This window comes from Staurois parvus, unplaced genomic scaffold, assembly GCF_062004578.1.
Source record: "Staurois parvus isolate SC_StPar_1 unplaced genomic scaffold, SC_StPar_1.0 ptg000042l, whole genome shotgun sequence".
In the NCBI taxonomy this organism is placed as follows: Eukaryota; Metazoa; Chordata; class Amphibia; order Anura; family Ranidae; genus Staurois; species Staurois parvus.
The window spans coordinates 1,254,121-1,279,569 of record NW_028317838.1 but is presented as its reverse complement, the minus strand read 5'-3'; the positions used below and the strand labels follow the sequence as shown (position 1 = coordinate 1,279,569).

Below are 25,449 nucleotides of genomic sequence, written 5' to 3'. Positions count from 1 at the left end.
CCAACTAAACCCATCCAAGAAAATGGATCCCACTTCCCCCCACCCAGGTGACTGTTGGAACTCCTTTACCTTGTGTAGATATCTCCTTCTGAGATCCTCATGATCTAATATAAATGTACAACACTCTCTGACACCAGTTTGTAGGCTCCGCCTTGATCTTCCGAGAGATAGTCAGCCGCCATGCAGTTCTGTGACACCACCTTAGGTGATGGAGCCACTTCTGCTGTCAGCTCTGCTATACCATCAATGGTGTCATTGGTTATCTGATCCATGACTCCAGTACACCGGTTCATCTTACTTATCTTAGATTACTTAGATTCCCCATCCCGTCTATGAAGGGCTCACTGCATAAAACATCTCCACTCCAGAGAAAATGTTTCCTCTCACTGGAAGGCCAGGGGAGTATTGGGAGAAATTGAGGCTTTCCCTTACAGATATGGGGGAGGGGCAACATAACCTAAAGTACAGCTATGGGTGGAATTGAAGGGAAGCCATTTTAGGGTGCTCCTTCCACACAAAAAGCAATGCATCTGGAAGGACTAGGAATCCATTGGACCAATGGGGATTAAACATTCTGCAATACATTGAGACACCATGAAATGTTACTGGCCTCTGATTGGCTTTCCTATTGTTAGTGAAGTGAGACTCCCCTTGTCGGTGTCATCAATGGAAAGAAACCATGTGAAATGTTTCCCCCAAATCCAAAAAGGTGACCCCCCTGGGTAGGTAGCCATCCTACTATTCCTAAAAACTAAAAAACTAGTAGTTGGAAGTCAATATAAAGCACTTTATACTGTTTTTAATTGATTATATATATATATGTACGTATTTTGTATTTTTTCTATTTTTGTATATGCATTTTGTAATAAATTTTGGATTAGACCTTATTGTTAAAAGTAAATGTGACCGACTTCCCTGTTGCCAATTACATGCACAGTCTATATAGCCGACGTATACAGGGTTGTTAAACAGTGGATATAACCATTACATGTTTTCACACAAACAACATCACAATTAGCAACATTGTCTCAATTTGACCAATACAGCTGTCCGTAATGATAGCTATAAAGGTTTGACCCCAAAAAGATGGCTGCGACCATACATACTTCAAGAAAATGGCGCCAAACTATTATAAAAGAAGTCCAGGCAAGGTGATTGTCCTATCACATCCCCCGGAAGAAGCCACGTGACCCTGTGGCGCAACGCATTGGGGAGGGGCTTTGACGTCACCACGGCAACCCAACTTCAGTAACGGCAGGTATAGACAGTGTGTGTAGACACACGGAGGAAGCCTGTCACATCCGCATTTAGCGGTTTTATCTATTACAAAGCGCATTGAAATGATTGACATGTGAGGTCATATAGAGGGCATTAAATAAATCTTTTTATTAAAACGATAAGGCACCAAATATCTCTTCTTTCTTCCACTATACTAACGAGGAGAAAAATAGGGAGATGGAGCCACATCCAGCATCAGAAGGAAGCAGAGATCATCATGTCCATACAAGCACTTTAGAAGTGACCAATCCAGGAAAACCCAGGGGAGGTCCAAAGGATCTCATCAATACAAACCTCTTAAAAGCTGTGTCAGCCCAGCAATAGGCTAACAAGAAGGTGAGCCCATAAAAGGGTCAATATTCAAGCAAGGATTTATTTCTACAGTTCCTTATATACAGCAATTACTATTGTGGACACGAATAGAATACTCCGCTATTATTCATAGACTTTGGACACCATTTCATTTTTACATTCTTTTTCATCTTTTCATTTTCAAAATTTTGTGATTATATTTCATTTATATTTTTTATTTTTATTTATGTTTTATATATTTTTCTATTATTCATATTTATTATTCATTTCTTATTTAAAAACAAAAATTCACACATATATATCCAGAAAATCTTTTTTCTGTACTTTATAAGGATTTCTCTTATTTTTTCATATGTGAATTATTCATGATAAAATCCAGCCAGTGTTTATTAATAACAATCTAATATATAATTTATATAGATATACCTTATTGTAAGGGCGCGGCCCTATCTATTAACTTACATTTTATCATCCTACTATTCCTGATAGGAGTTTGTAGTCCCTGCTACTACAGGAAACATGCGGGCGATCATTTACACCTTTTACAGCAGGACAGTAAATATCAGAACACAATTCAAACATCAGACCAACAGCAGGAAGTCTGCTAACTGAATGTGTAATGCAATCTGTCATTAGCATTCCCAGAGTTCCCTCTGCAACATAGTTGTATCAGCTGTTGGTCCTGTCTGTACATCTGTTATTTTCCCACCTTCTGTAACAGGGTGACAACCCTGATCATTCTGCAGGAACATTACACAGCAGCGTTGTCACCCTGTACAGGGAAGTCTTAGATAGATTATAAGTAAGACACACAACAAGTAAAGCCCAACTTCAGCTAACGCTTCTACAGCAGTTACAGCAACAGGTTCTCTATAAGGTCCAACCCCCATATGAATGACAACTGACAGTTGTGAGCACCCCCAGCAGTGTTATAGGATTTGCCCCAACCCCTCCAACTGCCATTTTTCCCAAAAGACTTGGCCTTCTACAGGAAGTACAAAAAAAATCTACTGGGAGGGACAACAAAAAAATAAAACAATAAGAGACTCGGAAAAGCAAAACCTGCTCTGCTAATGACAGATTTCATTATTAATGTCATTATTGATGTTGCCCATAGTTACACTTTGGTGCCAACGTTGTAATATTTCCAGGGAGAAGAAGTTTTCTTTACAAACTTTCCACCAAAAAGAGATGTGTGCACTCAGAGTGATTATTGTGAACCCCAATCAGAGGAATGTCAGTCCCCCGGAAGAAGTGGTAGGAATATGACCGCACACTCAGCACTTTGTAAGTTCAGATCTCTGGCAGTTGTATTGTGTGATTAGTCTATGGAGAGGAGTAATAGCTGGAAAGAGAAAACATGGAACAAGGATTTCTGATCTTCACCTGATGGAATCCCATTTGGCAGAACCACATGGAACACAAGTGGCCAGCTGGGCTTACGTTTTACTGCTGAATACATCCCCTAAATCAGCAGTAACTCAGTATTGGAAGGCCTGCATCAGCTTGGGATGTTGTTTTCTCACTGAACAGAGACTTCTTTCTAGCTGGTGTCACAGCCGCAGACCTGCCTGAAAGGTTGTCACCCATGAGATGATATCCTACAACCTCACAAACACCCCCTTTCCTCTCTCTGATCACAATCTCATCACCTTCACAGTCTCCTCATCTTCAAACACTTATCCCTCCAATCAGCAATCACCTGCAGAAACCTTCACAACTTGAACCATTCTCCTTTCCACTCTGCAACTGACCAACTCTATGACAGAATCTCTCCCCTATCCTGCCCTGACCTGGCCACTGCTGTCTACAACAGTTCACTTTCATCCGCATTAGACTCACTTGCTCCCCTAACAACATGAAGCATCAGGCCCCGACCATTACAACCTTGGCAGACTGACAACACCAGAGATCGTAAACGACACAGTCGTGTGCTGGAGCGAATGTGGCGTAAAACCAAATCTCACCAAGCATTCACCCGATATAAATCTGCTTTCTTAACATACAATTCCTCCCTCCATGCTGCCAAACAAGGTTCCTCAGAAGCCCGTCTCACCACCTGCCCCCTGGATCCTGTCCCCTCACAACTACTATGGTCACCTCTTCTTCCATCCCTTACATCTTCAATCCCTTGCTCCCTTAATCTTCAATCTTTCCATCTCTACTGGTGCCTTCCCCTCCCCTCTAAAGCATGCGCACATCACTCCCATACTTAAAAAGCCCTCCCTGGACCCCACCAACCTGAACAACTTAAGACCCGTCCCCCTGCTCTTGTTTACCTTTAAACTCCTAGAACGCTTAGTCTACAATCGCCTGAGCTCCCACCTCACCGACAACAACCTTCTTGACCCTTTACAGTCTGGCTTTCGCTCACTACACTCCACTGAAACTGCCCTACTAAAACTCACTAATGATCTACTACCTGCTAAACCAATGGCCACTGCTCCTTACTCTTACTACATGACCTCTCCACGGCTTTTGATACGGTTGACCATCCCCTCCTCCTCAAAAAACTCCACTCTCTTGGCCTCCAAGACTCTGCTCTCTCCTGGTTCTCCTCCTACCTATCGCAGTGCTCCTTCAGCAATACCTTTAACTCTGTCTCCTCCTCTCCACTCCCTCTTTCTGTAGGGGTTCCTCAAGGTTCTGTCCTTGGACCCCTACTCTTCTCCATCTACACCTCCTCCCTTGGTCACTTGATAAACACCCATGGCTTTAAGTACCATCTCTATGCTGATGACACACAAATCTATCTTTTTCCTCCTCACCTCACCCCTAAAGTCTCCTCTCGCATTACTACCCTACTAAGTGACATATCGGCATGGATGTCACTCCACTTCCTCAAACTCAATCTTTCCAAAACTGAGCTCTTAGTATTCCCTCCAGCCCATGCCCCCACCCCTGACTTCTCCATCAAGATCAATAACACAATCATCAGTCCCTCCCCTCATGCCAGGGTGCTAGGTGTAATCCTAGACTCCCATCTGTCCTTTCATTCCCAAATCCAATCGCTGTCCAAATCTTGTAGACTTCACCTCCGCAACATCTCCAAGATATGGCCGTTCTTAACCTCGGAAACCACTAAGCAACTTATCCACTCCCTTGTTATATCTCGCCTTGACAATTGTAACTCCCTCCTCATTGGCCAAACTCATTGCAGGATATCCCCTCTTCAGTCTATCATGAATGCTACTGCCATCATCCACCTTACTTACCGTTCTGTATCAGACACCCCTATCTGCCAATCCCTCCACCCCTCTCTGTCAATCCCTCCACTGGCCTGCATTCAGTGTTTTCCACCCCTCTCTGCCACTCCCTCCACTGGCCTACACCCCTCTGCCAATCCCTCCACTGGCCTCCACTCAGTGTCCTCCACCCCTCTCTGCCAATCCCTCCACTGGCCTACACCCCTATCTGCCAATCCCTCCACTGGTCTCCACTCAGTGTCCTTCACCCCACTCTGCCAATCCCTCCACTGGCCTACACCCCTCTCTGCCAATCCCTCCACTGGTGTCAGGGATCGCGGCCCCCCTCCCGGAGCATGCGCACTGGAGGCAGATCATGCCGGGACACAGGCACTAGGTCCCGGCGAGCCACGGCTGACAGGATGCCGCGCATGCGCAGTAGGAGCCGTGGGCACGCCTCAGGTGTCCAATGACAGCCGGGGGCGCATCCTGGCCGGCCAATGACAATGCAGGGCGCACTATTTAAAGATGACCTGCACTGTCACAGATTGCCGCAAGGTCTATCTGTGATCATGAGTTCCTGTACCTGTTAAGTGACCCTGATTGACCCTGACTACGCTGCCTTCTCCTGTGATTTGACCCAGATTGCCCTGACTACTCTGCCTTCTCCTACTCTGACCCCCCGGCTTGTCTGACCATTCTACGGACTGACTTACCCTGCTGACCCTGCGTGTGACCTGACTACTCTTCGCCTGCCAATTCGGTACTCCACTTACCCCCTCGGGACCACGGCCCGTGACCACCCTGCTAGGTCCGCCATCCTCTTCACATCTGGCTCTCCCGGTACCTGCATACGTCCCCGGAGGCTTCCTCTGCCACTGGTGGGCCTGCTCGGAGGTCGTGACCTGGCCCAGGTCTGTTACAAGTCCATCCCCACCATCTGGGGCCCTGGTGAAAGCACAGACCGGGCTTAGACTCCACGCTCTGGGTAGGTCTGTCAGCTGGCAGCCTGAGGCACCACCTGGCAGATCCTAACAACTGGCCTCCATTCAGTGTTCTCCACCCCTCTCTGCCAATCCCTCCACTGGCCTCCGCTCAGTGTCCTTCACCCCACTATGCCAATCCCTCCACTGGCCTCCGCTCAGTGTCCTCCACCCCTCTCTGCCAATCCCTCCACTGGCTTCCCATTGCCCAATGAATAAAATTCAAAACATTAACAAAAACATATAAAGCCATTTATAACTCTGCCCCAAATTACATCACCAATCTTGTCTCCAAATATCACCCAAACCGTCCTCTGTGTTTCTCGCACGATCCCCTGCTCTCTTGCTCCCTTGTCTCCTCCCCCCATGCTCGTTTCCAGAGCTTCCCCCATCCTCTGGAACTCTCTACCCCAATTTATCAGACTATCGCCTACTCTGCTCACTTTTAGGCGATCTCTGAAAACCTCTCTCTTCAGGGAAGCATATCCTGCCCTCAGCTAATAATGGAATCTTCTACTCTTCCTACCAGTCCATCCCTCGCAGTTACTACCTTTTGTACCACTAGCTCCTCCCTCCTAGATTGTAAGCTCCAAGGAGCAGGGCCTCCTATCCCTCTTGTATTGAACTGTATTGTTGCTGTATTGTCTCCCGTTATATTGTAAAGCGCTGAGCAAACTATTGGCGCTATATAAATCCTGTATAATAATAATAATATTAATGAGAGATGAAATGTGGAAAGCAGGCATTGATAATGGGAGAGGAGATGGAACGTAATGGGAGGATTGGACAAGGTGGGCTTAGCTGGAGACCTCAAACCTGGCTGATCAAGTATCAATAGTCAGAAGAACCTGGAATGGACTCTCCCACTGAGGCTTCAGAGACTTGGTAAGATGACAATAGACCCCATCCTAGTCTCTGGTACTGAGGCAGTGCTGGTCATGTATTACCTCAGGATCCAGAAATGAAGAAAATGCTTGGAAACACAACTCAGTTGGTGAATCATGAAAATGCATTGCATGTTCATTCAAAGCTCCATAAAAAAAGATAAAGATGAGAATCATGAGGGAAGCTGTTCAGTTATTGATGCTTATCTTAAAAAGATTGTCAAAAGATAAAATATTCAAATCCCTTCTAGTTGTGTATTGATGGAGATAAGCCCTAAACTCAGTTCATCCAATCATTACATTCCAGTTTGCTCAGATTTTAGTTTGTTTCTTTTAAAGTAGCATTTTATCTTTTCCTTTCTCTAGCTTGTGGGATGACATTGGGGATGTGAAACTAACTTGTGACACCTGAAACTTCTTTAATATCCCTTTTATTCCAGAATTTAATCAATGCAGAAATTTGTGAATCCTCCGGTGATAGATTAGACCGGCATTAACTGTAAAAGTTTTATCACATTCAGAACACTGATATGGCTTCTCTCCAGTGTGAATCCTCTGGTGTCTGATAAGATCTGACTTCTGTGTAAAAGCTTTATCACATTCAGAACACTGATATGACTTCTCTCCAGTGTGAATCCTCTGGTGTGTGATAAGATTTGACTTCTGTGTAAAAGCTTTGTCACATTCAGAACACTGATATGACTTCTCTCCAGTGTGAATCCTCTGGTGTCTGATAAGAGCAGACTTTACTGTAAAAGCTTTATCACATTCAGAACACTGATATGGCTTCTCTCCAGTGTGAATCCTCTGGTGTGCGATAAGATGTGACTTCACTGTAAAAGCTTTATCACATTCAGAACACTGATATGACTTCTCTCCAATGTGAATCCTCTGGTGTGTGATAAGACTTGACTTCTCGGTAAAAGCTTTATCACATTCAGAACACTGATATGGCTTCTCTCCAGTGTGAATCCTCTGGTGTGTGATAAGATCTGACTTCACTGTAAAAGCTTTATCACATTCAGAACACTGATATGATTTCTCTCCAGTGTGAATCCTCTGGTGTCTGATAAGATGTGACTTCACTGTAAAAGCTTTATCACATTCAGAACACTGATATAACTTCTCTCCAGTGTGAAGCCTCTGGTGTGTGATAAGATGTGACTTCTGAGTAAAAGCTTTATCACATTCAGAACACTGATATGACTTCTCTCCAGTGTGAACAATCTGGTGTCTGATAAGATGTGACTTCCGTGTAAAAGCTTTATCACATTCAGAACACTGATATGACTTCTCTCCAGTGTGAATCCTCTGGTGTCTGATAAGATGTGACTTCTGAGTAAAAGCTTTATCACATTCAGAACACTGATATGACTTCTCTCCAGTGTGAATCCTCTGGTGTGTGATAAGATGTGACTTCCGTGTAAAAGCTTTATCACATTTAGAACACTGATATGGCTTCTCTCCAGTGTGAAATCTTTGGTGTATTATAAGGTCTCTCTCGCTTATAAAAGTTTTGCCACATTCAGAACAATGATATGACTTCCCTCCATTGCAAGCCTTCTGGTGTGTGATATATTTTCTCTCCATTGTAAAATCTACAAACAAGTAGTTTGAAATGACTCCTCTTATGTATACTGGGGTTGGACTTTATTGTAAAGCCATTGTCACTTCCAGAACACTGAAATTACTTTTCTCCTGCTGGATCAAAGTGGAAGAGGATCCAAACCATGACTTTTAGAACACAGATATGACTTGTATCCCGTGTGAATCCTCCAGTGAACTGCAGTAAAGACTCTCAGTCAATTAAGACATCCATGTGTTTTATTTTCCATGTGACTCAGCTGTATTCATGAAGACAAAAAAGTCCTAAAACCTGGTTCATCAATCTACCTGTAGAGAAAGAAAAAAGAATTGTATATAAAAGGGCTACATAAAGTTGCTTTCTATTTTTAATGTTCATTACTAAATATATCTTATGAATAGAAAGAATATGTACAGCATTATCTACAGTATTTTTTTAATCAAATAGATTGTATTAATAAAGTTTCTAAGTGCGCACAGTATTCCCAACATTCAGCCCAGACAATGGAGTCATACATTCTCACGTATAGGCGGTTGTGGCACTGTTACAGATCATACAGAACAATAACTTGCTTTGTCTATGGTGTCACTTTTACCTTTTATAAACAAATGAACAGAGAAAAGAAGAAACAACCTAGAACAATTCAGCTGTACACGGCAAGTAACTCCCCCAGTACATACATAGATATCTGACACCGATCAATGAGGCCCGTGTCTCCAGGATCATACCCCAAGTATGGGTCTCCAATGTAGTTGGTCTCAGAGACTCCGCTCTCTCCTGGCTCTCCTATCTATCACAGCGCTCCTTCAGTGTTACCTATAACGCTGCCACATCCCCTTCACTCCCTCTCTCTGTCGGGGTCCCTCAAGGTTCTGTCCTCGGACCCCTCCTCTTCTCCATCTACACCTCCTCCCTTGGCCAATTGATAAACTCCCACGGCTTCAACTACCATCTCTATGCCGATGACACACAAATCTATCTCTCTACCCCTCACCTCACCCCCTCAGTGTCCAATCACATCACCAGCCTACTAAGTGACATATCGGACTGGATGTCACTCAACTTCCTCAAACTCAACCTTTCCAAAACTGAGCTTCTAGTATTCCCCCCAACCCGTGCCCCCCCCCCTCCCGACTTCTCCATCAAGATCAGCAACACTATTATTATTATTATACAGTATTTATATAGCGCCAACAGTTTGCTCAGCTGTACATTATAATGGGAGACAGTACACGGTGGATGAGTCTGGTTGCAGAATTCAGGATAGACTGAAGCGGGGATAGCCTGTGTTGGGGTAGGCCGGTGAGGAGGGAGTTACAGTAGTCAAGTCGTGATATAATAAGAGAGTGAATGAGTTGCTTTGTAGTTTCTGGAGTTAGGAACGTGCGTATTTTGGAGATGTTAGAGAGGTGGAGTCTGTATGAATTTGTCAGCGATTGGACCTGGGGCTGGAAAGACAGATTGGAGTCTAGAATGACACCTAGTACTCTGGCTTGCGGGGTGGGACTGATGGTGATGTTGTTGGTCCTGATGAAGAGGTCAGGGGGGCACGGGCTGGGGGGAAAACTAGGAGCTAGGTTTTGGCAAGGTTTAATTTGAGGAATTGGAGTCTGATATGTCCAGTCTGATATGTCCTTCAGAAGGCTAGTGTTACAGCTAGTGATTCAGGCGGAGACTGGAGGGGTGAGACGGGGAGTAGAGAGATAGATTTGAGTGTCATCATCATACAGATGGTAGTTGAAGCCGTGAGAGTGTATCAGTTGACCAAGGGAGGAGGTGTAGATGGAGAAGAGAAGGGGCCCGAGGACAGAACCTTGAGGGACCCCAACAGAGAGGGGGAGGTGGCAGCATTATAGGTAACACTGAAGGAGCGTTGTGATAGATAGGAAGAGAGCCAGCCAGGAGAGAGCGGAGTCTCTGAGGCCAAAAGAGTATAGTTTTTTGAGGAGGAGGGGGTGGTTGACCGTGTCAAAAGCTGCAGAGAGGTTGAGGAGTAGTAGCACTGAGTAGTGGCCATTGGCTTTGGCGGTTAGCAGGTCATTGGTGAGTTTGAGTAGGGCGGTTTCGGTGGAGTGTAGGGGACGGAAGACAGATTGTAGGGGATTGAGGAGGTTGTTGTCGGTGAGGTGGGAACTCAGGTGATTATAGACTAAGCGTGCAAGGAGTTGGGATGTAAATGGCAGCAGGAAGATGGGTCTTAGGTTGTTTAGGTCAGAGGGATCCAGGGAGGGTTTTTAAAGTATGGGAGTGATGTGCGCATTCTTCAGAGGGGAGGGCAATGTGCCAGTAGAGAGGGAAAGATTAAAGCTGTGGGTGAGGGAGCGTAGGATGGAGGAGGAGGGTGATCGTAGGAGTTGTGTAGGGACAGGGTCAAGGGGGCAGGTGGTAAGGTGAGCTTCAGAGAAGAGCTTAGTGATTATCAGTCCCACCCCTCATGCCAGGGTACTAGGTGTCATCCTAGACTCCAATCTGTCCTTTCAGCCCCAGGTCCAATCACTGACAAACTCATGTAGACTTCACCTCCGCAACATCTCCAAGATACGGCCGTTCCTAACCTCGTAAACCACTAAGCAACTCATTCACTCCCTTATTATATCACGCCTTGACTATTGTAACTCCCTCCTCACTGGCCGACCTCATCGCAGACTATCTCCACTCCAGTTCATCATGAATGCTGCTGCCAGACTCATTCACCTTACTAACCGTTCTGTATCAGCCACCTCTCTGCCAATCCCTCCACTGGCCTCCACTCAGTATCCTCCATCCCTCTCTGCCAATCCCTCCACTGGCTTCCAATTGCCCAGCGGATTAAATTGAAAACACTAACACTGAAGTATAAAGCCGTTCATAACACTGTCCTCAACTACATCACCGACCTTGTCTCTAAATACCACCCAAACCGTACTCTCCACTCCTCGCAAGACCTCCTACTCTCTAGCTCCCTTGTCTCCTCCTCCCATGCTCATCTCCAGGATTTCTCACGGGCTTCACCCATCCTCTGGAACTCCCTACCCCAAGCTATCAGGCTATCGTCTCCTCTGCTCACTTTTAGGCGCACTCTAAAAACTCATCTCTTCAGGGAAGCCTACCCCGACCCCAGCTAACTACTGGAATCCCCTACTCCCCCAACCACTCCATCCCCCACAGCTAATTACCTCTTGTACCACTATCCCCTCTCTCCTAGATTGTAAGCTCCAAGGAGCAGGGCCCTCTAATCCCTCTTGTACTGAACTGTATTGTTACTGTACTGTCTCCCTCCATAAAGTAAAGAGACCAAGAGGCACACCCGAGGAATATTGAACACCAACATTATAATACTGGTCATATTGTTCCACTTTTTGAATAATTTTGGACATCTCCAAAACATGTATCAAATCCCCGACATCAACACTACAATTGGGGTATTAAGGGGAAATCCCTCCTGTCCTAGCTGAACAATTGAGCTGGAGTCCTGAAAGCTCTATGCAAAATAAATGACTGAGTTTCTGTGAAGAGGACAGAGAGATGAGAGGTATGGAGGTCACAATCACCTCCCACCACTCTCTCTTAGAGTCAAAAGACTGGAATAAATAGATGAGAGATCATGCCTTTCCCACTGGTGCCATCTGAAGCCCATTAACAAGTGTGAGAGTGATGTGAAATCTGTATCTGATGGAAGTAGACACCGATGGATGGGATCTAATGTGTCTACTAAGTCCCACCTGGTAAGATGTTGAAGTTGGGCAGCTATAAAATAAAGTCTAACATTTGGTATTGCTAGGCCTCCTTGGTCTTCACCATACTGTAGAGTAGTGAGTTTGATTCTAGCTGACGGCTTTTTCTATATGAGTTCCCCAAACTGGGAGTCTATACTGGAGAACCACTTACGAGGTGTCCACATGGGAGAATTGTGGAGTATACAGTTGAAACTCGAAAAATTAGAATATGGTGCAAAATTTCATTCATTTCAGTGCAGCAACTGAAAAGGTGACACTAATATATGAGATAGACTCATTACATGCAAATCAAGATAGTTCAAGCCGTGATTTGTCATCATTGTGATGATTATGGCTTACAGCTCATGAAAACCCCCAATCCACAATCTCAGAAAATGAGAATATTGTGAAAAGGTGGAATATTCTCGGCTCAAAGTGTCCCACTCTAATCAGCTCATTCAGCCATAACACCTGCAGAGGGTTCCTGAGCCTTTAAATGGTCTCTTAGTCTGGTTCAGTAGAAATCACAATCATGGGAAAGACATCATCACTGACACCCTCCATAAGGAGGGAAAGCCTCAAAAGATAATTGCAGAAGAAGGTGGATGTTCCCAAAGTGCTGTATCAAAGCACATTAATAAAAAGTTATGTGGAATTGAAAAGTGTGGAAGAAAAAGGTGCACAAGCAGCAGGGATGACCACAGCCTGGAGAGGATTGGCAGGAAAAGGCCATTCAAAAGTGTTGGGGACTTTAACAAGGAGTGGACTGAGGCTAGAGTCAGTGCATCAAGAGCCACCACACACAGACTGATCCTGGACATTGTCTTGGAAATTCGCTCTAACGAATTTCTCCTTACCGTGAGTACTCGCAGTTGGATGCGCAGAAATCCCCAATAAAGCTGTGCGAATCTCGCTTACCACGACTGCAGCTAAACTACACGATTCCTGCCCTTCCAACTGATTTAACTTCTGTTGAAATGTGGGGGATGGAGCTCCCTATACCCCAGAATGATCACACAACACTCTCAGGATGCTGTTGGAATTCACATAGAGGAAGTTTTCATTCTCACCCTCTGGTTTTATTACAAATACACACACGCCCCCCACATGAATAAAGTCAATCCCCTCCCACAGAACAATGCAATGGGGAGTGCCTATACACAGGATGTACATTCCGATTGGAGCATAGCCTTTCCTATTATCTATCACTGGTCCTCCCCCATGAGCCCTCTGAGGTCAGCAGACTTCCTCCCCTTCCCCCCATGAGCCCTCTATGGAGGGCATACTTCCTGTCCTACTAGCTCCTATTGGTATGCAAATTCCTTGTACAAGCATTCCCTAGAAACATCAGTCTGTACCTGGATGGGCCCAATACGATCTTTATTAAAACACATCCATCCGGATACAGTTCAGGTCGGTAATGGGTTGTAAGATATGCATAAGCCTACACGCGGAGTTCACACCGCTTGGCGCCTTGCGTTATGAAGTCCATGTGGTACTATGCTGCTGATATGTGGATACAGGCCGGCGGCATTCGCATCGATTGCCGTGGTGGTATACACGCCGGTCTATAAGCGCAGATCTGCTATCTCATCCATTACCGAGCTGAGTACTGTAATACATACATTGTACATGCGCATGGCCCAATTGCAGCCTTCAGAGCTTTAATTATACACACCAGAGACATATGAATAACACGAATATATGACACATTTAAAGTTCAACCAACAATACAAAATTTCCATGACAACATGAACTTCAAATGTCGTATTCCTCTTGTCAAGCCACTCCTGAACAACAAACAATGACAGAAGCATCTTACCTGGGCTAAAGAAAAACAGACCTGGTCTATTGATCAGTGGTCCAAAGTCCTCTTTTCTGATGAGAGCAACTTTTGCATCTCATTTTGAAACCAAGGATACCGAGTATGGAGGAAGAATGGAGAGGCCCAAGGACCCCGAGTATGGAGGAAGAATGGAGAGGCCCAAGGACCCCGAGTATGGAGGAAGAATGGAGAGGCCCAAGGACCCCGAGTATGGACGAAGAATGGAGAGGCCCAAGGACCCCGAGTATGGACGAAGAATGGAGAGGCCCAAGGACCCCGAGTATGGAGGAAGAATGGAGAGGCACACACTGCAAGATGCTTGAAGTCCAGTGTGAAGTTTCCACAGTCTGTGTTGATTTGGGGAGCCATGTCATCTGCTGGTGTTGGCCCACTGTGCTTCATTAAGTCCAGGGTCACCACAGCCATCTACCAGGAGATTTTGGAGCACTTCATGCTTCCTTCCGCAGACGAGCTTTATGGGGATGCTGACTTCATTTTCCAGCAGGACTTGGCAACGCCCACACTGCCAAAATCACCAAAACCTGGTTCAATGACCGTGAGAAAGATGAGAGATATGAGACGGAACAATGCAGAAGAGCTGAAGGCCGCTATTGAAGCATCCTGGTCTTCCATAACACCTCAGCAGTGCCACAGGCTGATAGCTTCCATGCCACGCCGCAATGAACCAGTAATTGCTGCAAAAGGGGCCCAAACCAAGTACTGAGTACATATGCAGCTTCTACTTTTCAGAGGTGCGATATTGTTCTATGTACAATCCGTGTTTTATTGATTGCATGGAATATTCTCATTTTCTGAGATTGTGGATTTGGGGTTTTCATGAGCTGTAAGCCATAATCATCACAATGATGACAAATCACGGCTTGAACTATCTTGCTTTGCATGGAATGAGTCTCATATATTAGTTTCACCTTTTAAGTTGCTGCACTGAAATCAATGAATGAATGCACCAGATTCTCATTTTTCTTGTTTCACCTGTATACCCTGATCCCACAGATCACCTACCTCCCCCATATCCCAAAGATCACCTACCTTTCCCATATACACCCAGATCCCATGGATCACCTACCTCCCCTGCACTCACATATCCCACAGATCACCTTCCTGCCCATATACATGCAGATGCCACAGATCACCTACCTCCCCCATATACACAAAGATCCCACTGATCACTTACCTCCCCCATACACTCCAAGTTCCCATAGATCATCTACATCCCCCATGTGCACTCAGATCCCCTACCTCCCCCATATACAGACAGATCACACAGGTCACCTACCTCCCCATAATCACCCAGATCCCTCAGATCAGCTACCTCCCCCATATACATCCAGATCACCTACCTCCCCCATATACACCCAGATCCCACAGACCACCTACCTCCCCCATATACACCCAGATCACCTACCTACCCCATATACAGACAGATCACACAGACAACCTACCTCCCCATATACACCCAGATCCCACAGATCACCTACATCCCCATATACACCCAGATCCCACAGACCACCTACCTCCCCCATATACACCCAGATCACCTACCTACCCCATATACAGACAGATCACACATATAACCTACCTCCCCATATACACCCAGATCCCACAGATCACCTACATCCCCATATATACCCAGATCCCACAGATCACCTACCTACCCCATACATACACAAATCCCATATATCACCTACCTCTCCTTATACATCCAAATCCCAGAGATCACCGACCTCCCCCATATACACCCAGATCACCTACCGCCCCCATATACACCCAGATCCCACAGATCGCCTACCTCTTCCATATACACCCAGATCCCACATATCACCTACCTCTCCCATACATACACCCAGATCATCTACCTACAACATATACCCAGATCACCTACCTACAACATATACCCAGATCCCACAGATCACCTACCTCTCCCATACATACACCCAGATCATCTACCTACAACATACACCCAGATCCCACATATCACCTACCTCTCCCATACATACACACAGATCACCTACCTACAACATACACCCAGATCACCTACCTCCCTAAAACATAACCAGATCCCACAGATAACCTACCTTCCCCATACGCACGTACCTACTCCATATAAACCCAAACCCCACAGATCATCTACCTTCCCATATACACCCTCCACCCCTCTCTGCCAATCCCTCCACTGGCCTCCATTCAGTGTCCTCCACCGCTCTCTGCCAATCCCTTCACTGACCTCCACTCAGCGTCCTCCGCCCCTCTGCCAATCCCTTCACTGACCTCCGCCCCTCTCTGCCAATCCCCTCCCTGACCTCAGCTCAGCATCCTCCACCCCTCTCTGCCAATCCCTCCACTGGCCTCCACCCCTCTGTGCCAATCCCTCGACTGGCTTCCAGTAACCCAACCTATAAAATTCTAAATACTAACCACAGCATACAAAGCCGTCCACAACCCCGCCCCTAGATACCACTCAAAGTAAAACCAGGAAATAGACTGCTTTATTTTAACACAGACACAAGATATAAACATTCAAGGGAACAACCCACCTCCCTGCATATGGACACAGGACAGGGCAAACCACATCTAGAAACCAGAGACACATCAGCAGACACCCCCCACCAAGCCAATACACAAACACATACATCCCATAATAGTTTGCTCCCAAGCCAGACACACAATAGAACAATGGGATACACCACATGGCAGTAAACAATGAACAACCCCCCCACCCCACCTATACATGTCTACACAATATCAGGACATTCCACCCTGTACCCCTAACAGGCAAAGGATGACTTACACATAAGAGGGATATGGGGAGCTGAGACAGGGATCTCCCTACTCCTCCAACGTGAGCTGTGTTCCATGGGCCCCCACCCAAAGTCACTCCCATCACAGGAAGCACCTACAACAACAAATGGCAGAGTTGCCAGCTGACTGATTAAGCACTGAAGCACCATTTACTAATGTTGGCATGGACATATGTGGCCCCTGGACTGTTGTTACACGCAGAACTCGTGGCGGAGTTGCTAACAATAAGCGATGGGCTGTGCTGTTCACTTGCTTGAGCATTGGTGCAGTGCACATTGATGTGATAGAATCAATGGACTCTTCTTGTATCATTAATGCTTTCAGAAGATTTGTTTCTGTACGAGGACCTGTAAAGTCCCTGAGATCTGACTGTGGGACTCATTTTACAGCAGCAGAAAAGATAGAGATCTTCTTGAGTGGCAATAAGTGTAAATGGGAACTCAACCCACCTCATTCCTCACATGGGAGGCTCTTGGGAACGCATGATTGGAGTTGCAGGAAAGATCCTGGACTCTATGCTACTGGACCAGAAAACATCTCAATTTACTCATGAAATCTTAGTCACTCTTCTTGCAGAAGTGTCCGCTATCATCAATGCAAGGCCATTGGTCCCTGTGTCCTCAGATCCCGAGTTCCCAGTGTTGCTCACTCCAGTCACTCTTCTTACCCAAAAAACTGGGGTAGCCACTATTCCCACAGAGGAACTTGATTACCCCAACATTTACAAGCATCAATGGCGACGGGTTCAACATCTTGCTAATGTGTTCTGGAATCGCTGGAAGATGGAGTACCTTTCTACCCTTCAAAGTCGTAATAAATGGCAAACTAGCAAACCCAATCTACAAGTGGGAGACGTAGTTGTTTTGAAGGAGACAGATTCCCATGGTAACCATTGGCCCATGGCTCTTATTACAAAGACTGTGCCAAGTAACGATGGAAAGGTACGCAAGGTAGAAGTTAGAGTCATGAAAGAAGGTTCTGCACACCTTTACTTCAGGCCTATAAAGGAACCAAAGAGGAAGACAAGTCATCCACCTGAATTACAGGGAGGTAAGAAGGAAGGTGCATGTTGCTGCCTTCTCCTCTGAATATGGATTTCCATGTCTCAGCCTGGACTTTCCACACCAACATCTGCAAGTATTATGCTGAATGTTTGCATTGTTTTCCTTTGTTCTTCCCTTCCCTCTTGTTTTGCAGATGTTCCCGGAAAGAATCTTCATTATTTATATTGGACTTGAACTAAAGTTTATTTGGTTTAATGTTGTATAGATAGCCCCTCCCCCTTTCCCAGAAATGCATTGCAGTTCTAGCCTCATGGCAAGAAGCAGAAACATTATGATCTTTTGACCGATCGAATGTTCATTGTTGTAAGATTCTCTCAGTTTATGGAAGAAACTTCACAAGATCTACAAGATGTCTTATCGATGGAGTCACTGACTGTGGTATCCAACTGAGGATGAAGTTATCACCATCTCATCACAACTGGAAGTTACAGAGATCACACTATCAATGCTTAGATTGGAGAGACAGAACACCTATACATAGCCGTCCCCGGCTTCTCACCCCTCCCCCATACATACCCGTCCACGGCTTCTCACCCCTCCCCCATACATACCCGTCCATGGCTTCACACCCCTCCCCCATACACACCCCTCCCTCATATGTACCCGTCCATGGCTTCTCACCCCTCCCCCATACATACCCGTCCACGGCTTCACACCCCTCCCCCATACATACCCGTCCCCGGCTTCTCACCCCTCCCCCATACATACCCGTCCCCGGCTTCTCACCCCTCCCCCATACATACCCGTCCCCGGCTTCTCACCCCTCCCCCATACGTACCCATCCACGGCTTCACACCCCTCCCCCATACGTACCCATCCACGGCTTCACACCCCTCCCCCATACATACCCATCCACGGCTTCTCACCCCTCCCCCATACATACCCGCCCACGGCTTCACACCCCTACCCAGCTTCTCACCCCTCCCCCATACATACCCGTCCCCGGCTTCTCACCCCTCCCCCATACATACCCGCCCACGGCTTCACACCCCTCCCCCATACATACCCGCCCACGGCTTCACACCCCTCCCCGGCTTCTCACCCCTCCCCCATACATACCCGTCCCCGGCTTCTCACCCCTCCCCCATACATACCCGTCCCCGGCTTCTCACCCCTCCCGCACACATACCCGTCCCCGGCTTCTCAACCCTCCCCCATACATACCCGTCCACGGCTTCACACCCCTCCCCCATACATACCCGTCCACGGCATCACACCCCTCCCCCATACATACCCGTCCACGGCTTCACACCCCTCCCCCATACGTACCCGTCCCCGACTTCTCACCCCTCCCCCATACATACCCATCCCCCACTTCACACCCCTTCCCCATACATAGCTGTCCCCGGCTTCACACCCCTCCCCCATATGTACCCATCCCCGACTTCTCACCCCTCCCCCATACATACCCGTCCACGGCTTCTTACCCCTCCCCCATACACACCCGTCCCCGGCTTCACACCCGTCCCCCATACATACCCATCCCCGGCTTCACACCCCCTCCCCCATACATACCCGTCCACGGCTTCAAACCCCTCCCCCATACATACCCGTCCCCAACTTCTCACCCCTCCCCCATACATACCCGTCCCCGACTTCTCACCCCTCCCCCATACGTACCCGTCCCTGGCTTCTAACCCCTCCACCACATATATCTGTCCCTGGCTTCTAACTCCTCCGCCACACATATCCGTCCCTGGCTTCTAACTCCTCCCCCACACATACCCGTCCCCGACTTGTCATCCCTCCACCACACATACCCCTCCCCCATACACATCCCTCCCAAGCTTCTCACCCCTCCCCCATATATATCCCCTCCCAGCTTCTCAAACCTCCCTCATAAATATCCCTCCCCAGCTTCTCACTCCTCCCCCATATACATCCCTCCCAAGCTTCTCACTTCTCCCCTATACACATCCCTCCCCAGCTTCTCACCCCTCCCCCATATATATCCCCTCCCAGCTTCTCAAACCTCCCTCATACATATCCTCTCCCAACTTTTCACCACTTCCCCATATATATCCCTTCCCAGCTTCTCACCCCCTCCCCCATACACATCCCTTCTGAGCTTCACACCCCTCCCCCATACACATCTCTCCCCAGCTTCTCACCCATCCTCCATACATATCTTCCTTAGCTTCTTGCCCCTCCCCCATACACAGCTGTAACGGAACTGACCCCAGACTGTGCTTGATTACTTCCATTGGAATACTGCTTCCCCCTCCGAACACCAACCACAGACACCACAGCCGACCATACAAGACTAGACACCAGTCCTGAAGTAAACCAGGAGGTAGACTACATTATTTGAACACAGATACAAGATATATACACTCAGGGGACAATCCCCCCTCCCTGCATAATGACACAGGGCGGGGCAATCTACATTTAGTCACAAGAGACACACAGGTATTCAAACTTCACACCATCAGACAGTCCCATCAGGAGGGAGGGCTGCTGGAGACACCCCCCACCAACCAATACACACAAACACATACATCCCATAATAGTTTGCTCCCAAGCCAGACAAACAATAGAACAATGAGATGCAACCACATGGCATTAAATAATGAACAACCCCCCCACCCCACCTAGACATGTCTACACAATATCAAGACATCTCACCCTGCACCCCTAACAGGCACAGGATGACTTACACATAAGAGGGATATGGGTGCTGAGACAGGGGTCTCCCCACCTCTCCAAAGTAAGCTGGGTTCCATGGGCCCCGCACCCAAAAGCCCTCCCCAACTTCTCACCCCTCCACCATTTGCATCCCTTCCCAACTTCTCACCCCTCCCCCATACACATCCCTCCCAGCTTCTCACCTCTCCCCCATACACATCCCTCCTCAACTTATCACTCCTCCCCATATACAATAATCCCCATCTTCTCCCCTCTCCCCCCATTCACATCCCTCCCAGCTTCTCACCCCTCCCCCATACATATCCCTCCCAGCATCTCACCCCGCTCCCATACATACCTGGTGTCTCTCCTGTTATTCTGTCTCGGACACATCAGAGGAACATGGTGGGAGATCGACCTGAATGTCCTTCCTAGGAGGGAATACCGGAGCCATTCTGAGGCCCATTTAATGGCCGGCAATGAGGAGGAAACCAACACTGAGAAGTAGATGCTGAGATATATACAGCACGGGGCAGCACAGTGGCTGAGTGGTTAGCACTTCCACCTGGCAGTACTCGGGTTGTTGGTTCAAATCCCAACCATGGCACCACCTGCCTGGAGTTTGCATTTTCTCCCTGTGCTTGCGTAGGTTTCGTCCGGGTACTCCGGTCTCCTCCACTCTACAAAGACATGCTGGGAGGTGAATTGTCTCCTAAGTTGTCCCTAGTATGTGTATGTATGAATGTGAGTTAGGGCCCTTAGATTGTACGCTCCTTGGGGGCGGGGACTGATGGGAATTATTATTATTATACAGTATTTATATAGCGGCAGAAGGTTTGCTCAGCGCTGTACATTATAGTGGGGACAGAACATGAGACAGTACTGTAACAATACAATACACGAGGGGTGCGAGGGCCCTGATCCTTGGAGCTTACAATCTAGGAGGGAGGGGATGGTGGTACAGGAGGAAGTGGCTGTGGGAGATGGAGTGGTAGGAGGAGTGGAGGAGATTGGCAGTTAGGTGAGGGTGGGGTAGGCTTCCCTGAAGAGATGGGTTTTCAGGGTGCGCCTAAAGGTGAGGAGGGTAGGTGACAGTCTGAAGGATTTGGGAAGGGAGTTCCAGAGGATGGGGGAAGTCCTAGTGAAGTCCTGCAGTCGGGCGTGGGAGGTGGAGACCAGGGAGCTAGAAAGTAGGAGGTCTTGTGAGGAGTGAAGATTACGGGTTGGGTGGTATTTGGGTATCAGGTCTGTGAGGTAGTTTGGGGCGGAGTTATGAATGGCTTTGTATGTCAATGTTAGTAGTTTGAATTTAATGCGTTGAGCAATTGGGAGCCAGTGGAGGGAATGACACAGGGGGGTGGAGCCAGTGGAGGGAATGACAAAGGGGGGTGGAGGACACTGAGTGGAGGCCAGTGGAGGGAATGACAGAGGGGGGTGGAGGACACTGAGTGGAGGCCAGTGGAGGGAATGACAGAGGGGGGTGGAGGACACTGAGTGGAGGCCAGTGGAGGGAATGACAGAGGGGGGTGGAGGACACTGAGTGGAGGCCAGTGGAGGGAATGACAGAGGGGGGTGGAGGACACTGAGTGGAGGCCAGTGGAGGGAATGTCAGAGGGGGGTGGAGGACACTGAGTGGAGGCCAGTGGAGGGAATGACAGAGGGGGGTGGAGGACACTGAGTGGAGACCAGTGGAGGGAATGACAGAGGGGGGTGGAGGACACTGAGTGGAGACCAGTGGAGGGAATGACAGAGGGGGGTGGCAGAAGCAGAGTGGTTGGTGAGGTGGATGAGTCTGGTCGCTGAGTTCAGGATAGACTGAAGCGGGGATAGTCTGTGATGAGGGAGGCCGGTGAGGAGGGAGTTGCAGTAGTCCAGACGTGAGATAATAAGGGAGGGAACGAGTAGTTTAGTAGTGTCTGGGGTGAGGAATGAACGTATTTTGGAGATGTTGCAGAGGTTGAGCCTGCATGAGTTTGCCAACGATTGGACATGGGGTTGGAAGGATAGGTTTGAGTCCAGGGTGACACCCAGGACTTTGGCTTGTGGGGTGGGATTGATGGTGGCGTTGTTAGTCATGATGGAGAGTATGGGAGGGGGGCACAGGCTGGGGGGAAAATCAGGAGCTCGGTTTTGGAAAGGTTCAATTTGAGGAAATGGAGCAACATCCAGTTTGATATGTCGTTCAGTAGGTGGGTGATACGGGCGGAGACTGAAGGGGTGAGGGGTGGAGAGGTAGATTTGTGTATCATGGGCATAGAGGTGATAGTTGAAGCCGTGGGAGTGTATCAGTTTGCCAAGGGAGGAGGTGTAGATGGGGCCCGAGGACAGAGCCTTGAGGGACCCCAACAGAGAGGGGGAGGTGGTAGTGTTATAGGTAATGCTGAAGGAGCGCTGGGATAGATAGGAGAACCAGGAGAGGGCGGAGTCTCTGATGCCAAAGGAGTGCAGTTTATTAAGGAGAAGAGGGTGGTTGACGATGTCGAAGGCCGCAGAAAGGTTGAGGAGTAGGAGGACTGAGTGGTGGCCATTAGTTTTAGTGGTTAGCAGGTCGGTGATTTGAGTAAGGCGGTTTCGGTGGAGTGTAGGGCCGTTTCGGTGGAGTGTAGGGTGGTTTCGGTGGAGTGTAGGGGACGGAAGCCGGACTCTAGGGGATCGAGGAGGTTGTTGTCAGTGAGGTGGGTGTTAGGCGATCCTAGACTAAGCGCTCAAGGAGCTTGGAAGTAAATGGCAGCAGGGAGATGGGTCTGAGGTTGTTCAGGTCGGTGGGGTCCAGGGAGGGTTTTTTGAGTATGGGGGTGATGTGCACATGCTTTAGGGGGGAGGGAAATGCGCCAGTAGAGAGGGAGAGATTGAAGATGTGGGTGAGGGAGCGTAGGATGGAGGGGGAGGGTGACCGGAGGAGTTGTGTGGGGATGGGGTCAAGGAATGTACAATATAGATGTAAACTGACGGCGCTATATAAGTACCTGGAATAAATAATAATAATACACCTAGATCATCGATGACGAGGAGGAAGGTTCGGTCACAGATGATTGGTCCGTCTATAGCAGGGACAGGAGCCGGGACCAGGAATAGGAGATCCACCTGACTTACCCGTGTGCTCTGACATGGAGAAGATCCCATGCTGGCCCTATGGTGGCCGTGTGTTCAGGATGGAGACCGACAATCACAGGACCTTCTGGAAGCCGATCTAAAATGGCTGAGAGGAAAAAAAGTGTTCCCGGGACAGGAAGTGACACAGAACAGGAAGTGACACCGAACAGGAAGTGACTCCAGACAGATTTATACAGAGGGTGCAGTATGGAGAGCAGACACTAGATGGTGCTGGTCCAAAAAAACTGAATAGCATAAAACAGGGAAAGCTATCAAGTTATCTCATTACAGTGGATTAGATCTTTGTCCTCCATTTTGTTGTAGCCCGCCTGTCCCTCCTCCGGCGGCCATTTTCCCTTAGTCTGAGATGAATGCTGGCACATTGTGTCCCCTGATATTAGACATTAGCCGGGTGATTGTATACACACAGCGGGCAGATCTCAATCAATGTCACCCACTAGTCTATACTGTCACGGGGTTGGCCAGCCAATCATGTGGCTCCTATTCTGTCCTTCCAATGACCATTCCTAGTACATAGGACTCATCTTCCATACTACATTCATGATACAACAAGATGGAAACTCCCAATATACAGAGAAAATCTCCCATAAAATACATAAAAATCACATCTGCCCTAAAGGGCCATAAACATAAGAAGATTGCCCCCGACGCCCCCAGATTCATCTACAATACTAGCCAAGGTGTCATTGGTCCCCCTAATACACGGATAGTACCCCAATCCTGCATTCATACATGTGACAATACACCATGGATTCCTCCCGCTCTATATTATGTCTCCATACAAATCAGTCGCCATCCAATCCATCCATCTCACAAAAGCTCCAATACCCAGCAAATGTTTCCGTCTCCTCCTAGTAATAACCATGTGATCTCCATGAGAATAAAGCGCCAATTTGTGTCCTTATCCCCTCCCCCTACGCAGGATGTACACCCCTTCATGACCACGCCTCTTTATGTAACTGACAATTGCGCGGTCGTGCAACGCTGCACCCAAACTAAATATCCGTCCTTTCTTCACACAAATAGAGCTTTCTGTCGATGGGATGTCATCACCTGTGCGCTTTTTATTTTTCACGCCATAAACAAAAAAAGACCAAAAATTTTGAAGAAAAACAATATTTTGTACTTTCAGCTATAAAATATATAAAGTAACCTCAAAGTTAGTTATAAATTTCAGCCAAAATGTCTCCCGCTCCATGTTGTCCTCAAATACAACTCCAACCTCCATGCTGCTAAGCAAACCTACTACAACTCTCATCAAGATCCTCTCATCCAATCCTCGTCACTCTTCTCTACCCTTAATTCCTTACTCCGCCCCCCACTGCCTCCGCCCACCAACTTACTTACTGCACAGGAGATTGCCAGTCACTTCAAGAAGATGGACACAATTCGTGACGAGATCTCCAGTGTCAAGCTTCCTCCTCCAACCAACATACCAGACCCAACACCAAACTCAAGTGTCACGGTGTGCCAGGCTGTGCGCTCTCCCCCCTCTCAGCCCCACCCACCTCTCCCCCCTCTCATCATGTCACGGCCCTTTGAAGCCCTGCCATCCAGGATGAGAGGTGTGACTCCTGTCACCTCTCTGTCTCTATCCAGAGCAGCTGGAGGGGGAGAGATAGTTCCCTGAGGTGAGGTTCACACCTCTCCAGTCATCCAGCAGGAGAAGGGGCAGACCCCCCGCAGGGATGTGTCCGGCCGTGGCAGTCAGCATGGCCCCGGCAAGTACAGCATGGGATCAGGAGTTTCCTATGCCTGCACTCAGCGACTGAAAAAGGCTGTGCTCTCGTGAGCGTGGCCCATGTCATGGGGGTGTGTCTCGTTGCTGGGCAATGCGGCACGCCACCCCACGGTTGCTAGGATGACTGGGAGCATCCTACACTGGTCTTAAGAAGGCCGATGAGGAGCGTCCCAGGTCGTTCTGTTCACTACACAGCTGCTGGGAGGTCTGCGGTGAGGCAAGACCCCCACAGCCACTCTGCAAAGACCCCGGGATCGGTAGGATTATTACCAGCTGACACTCTGCAGTAATACCGGGATCGGGAGGATTATTACCAGCTGACACTCTGCAGTATTACC

General features: G+C 47.9%; 1 long non-coding RNA gene across 1 annotated transcript in view; it reads right to left on the bottom strand.

Moving 5' to 3' along the window:
- Positions 1-8,232: 8,232 nt before the first annotated feature.
- Positions 8,233-25,449, bottom strand: part of LOC149470483 (uncharacterized) — a 40,971-nt gene continuing 23,754 nt past the window's right edge. Inside the window, exon 3 of the long non-coding RNA XR_016308633.1 lies at positions 8,233-8,535. This is a non-coding gene — a long non-coding RNA (uncharacterized LOC149470483). The remainder of the gene's footprint in view (positions 8,536-25,449) is intronic.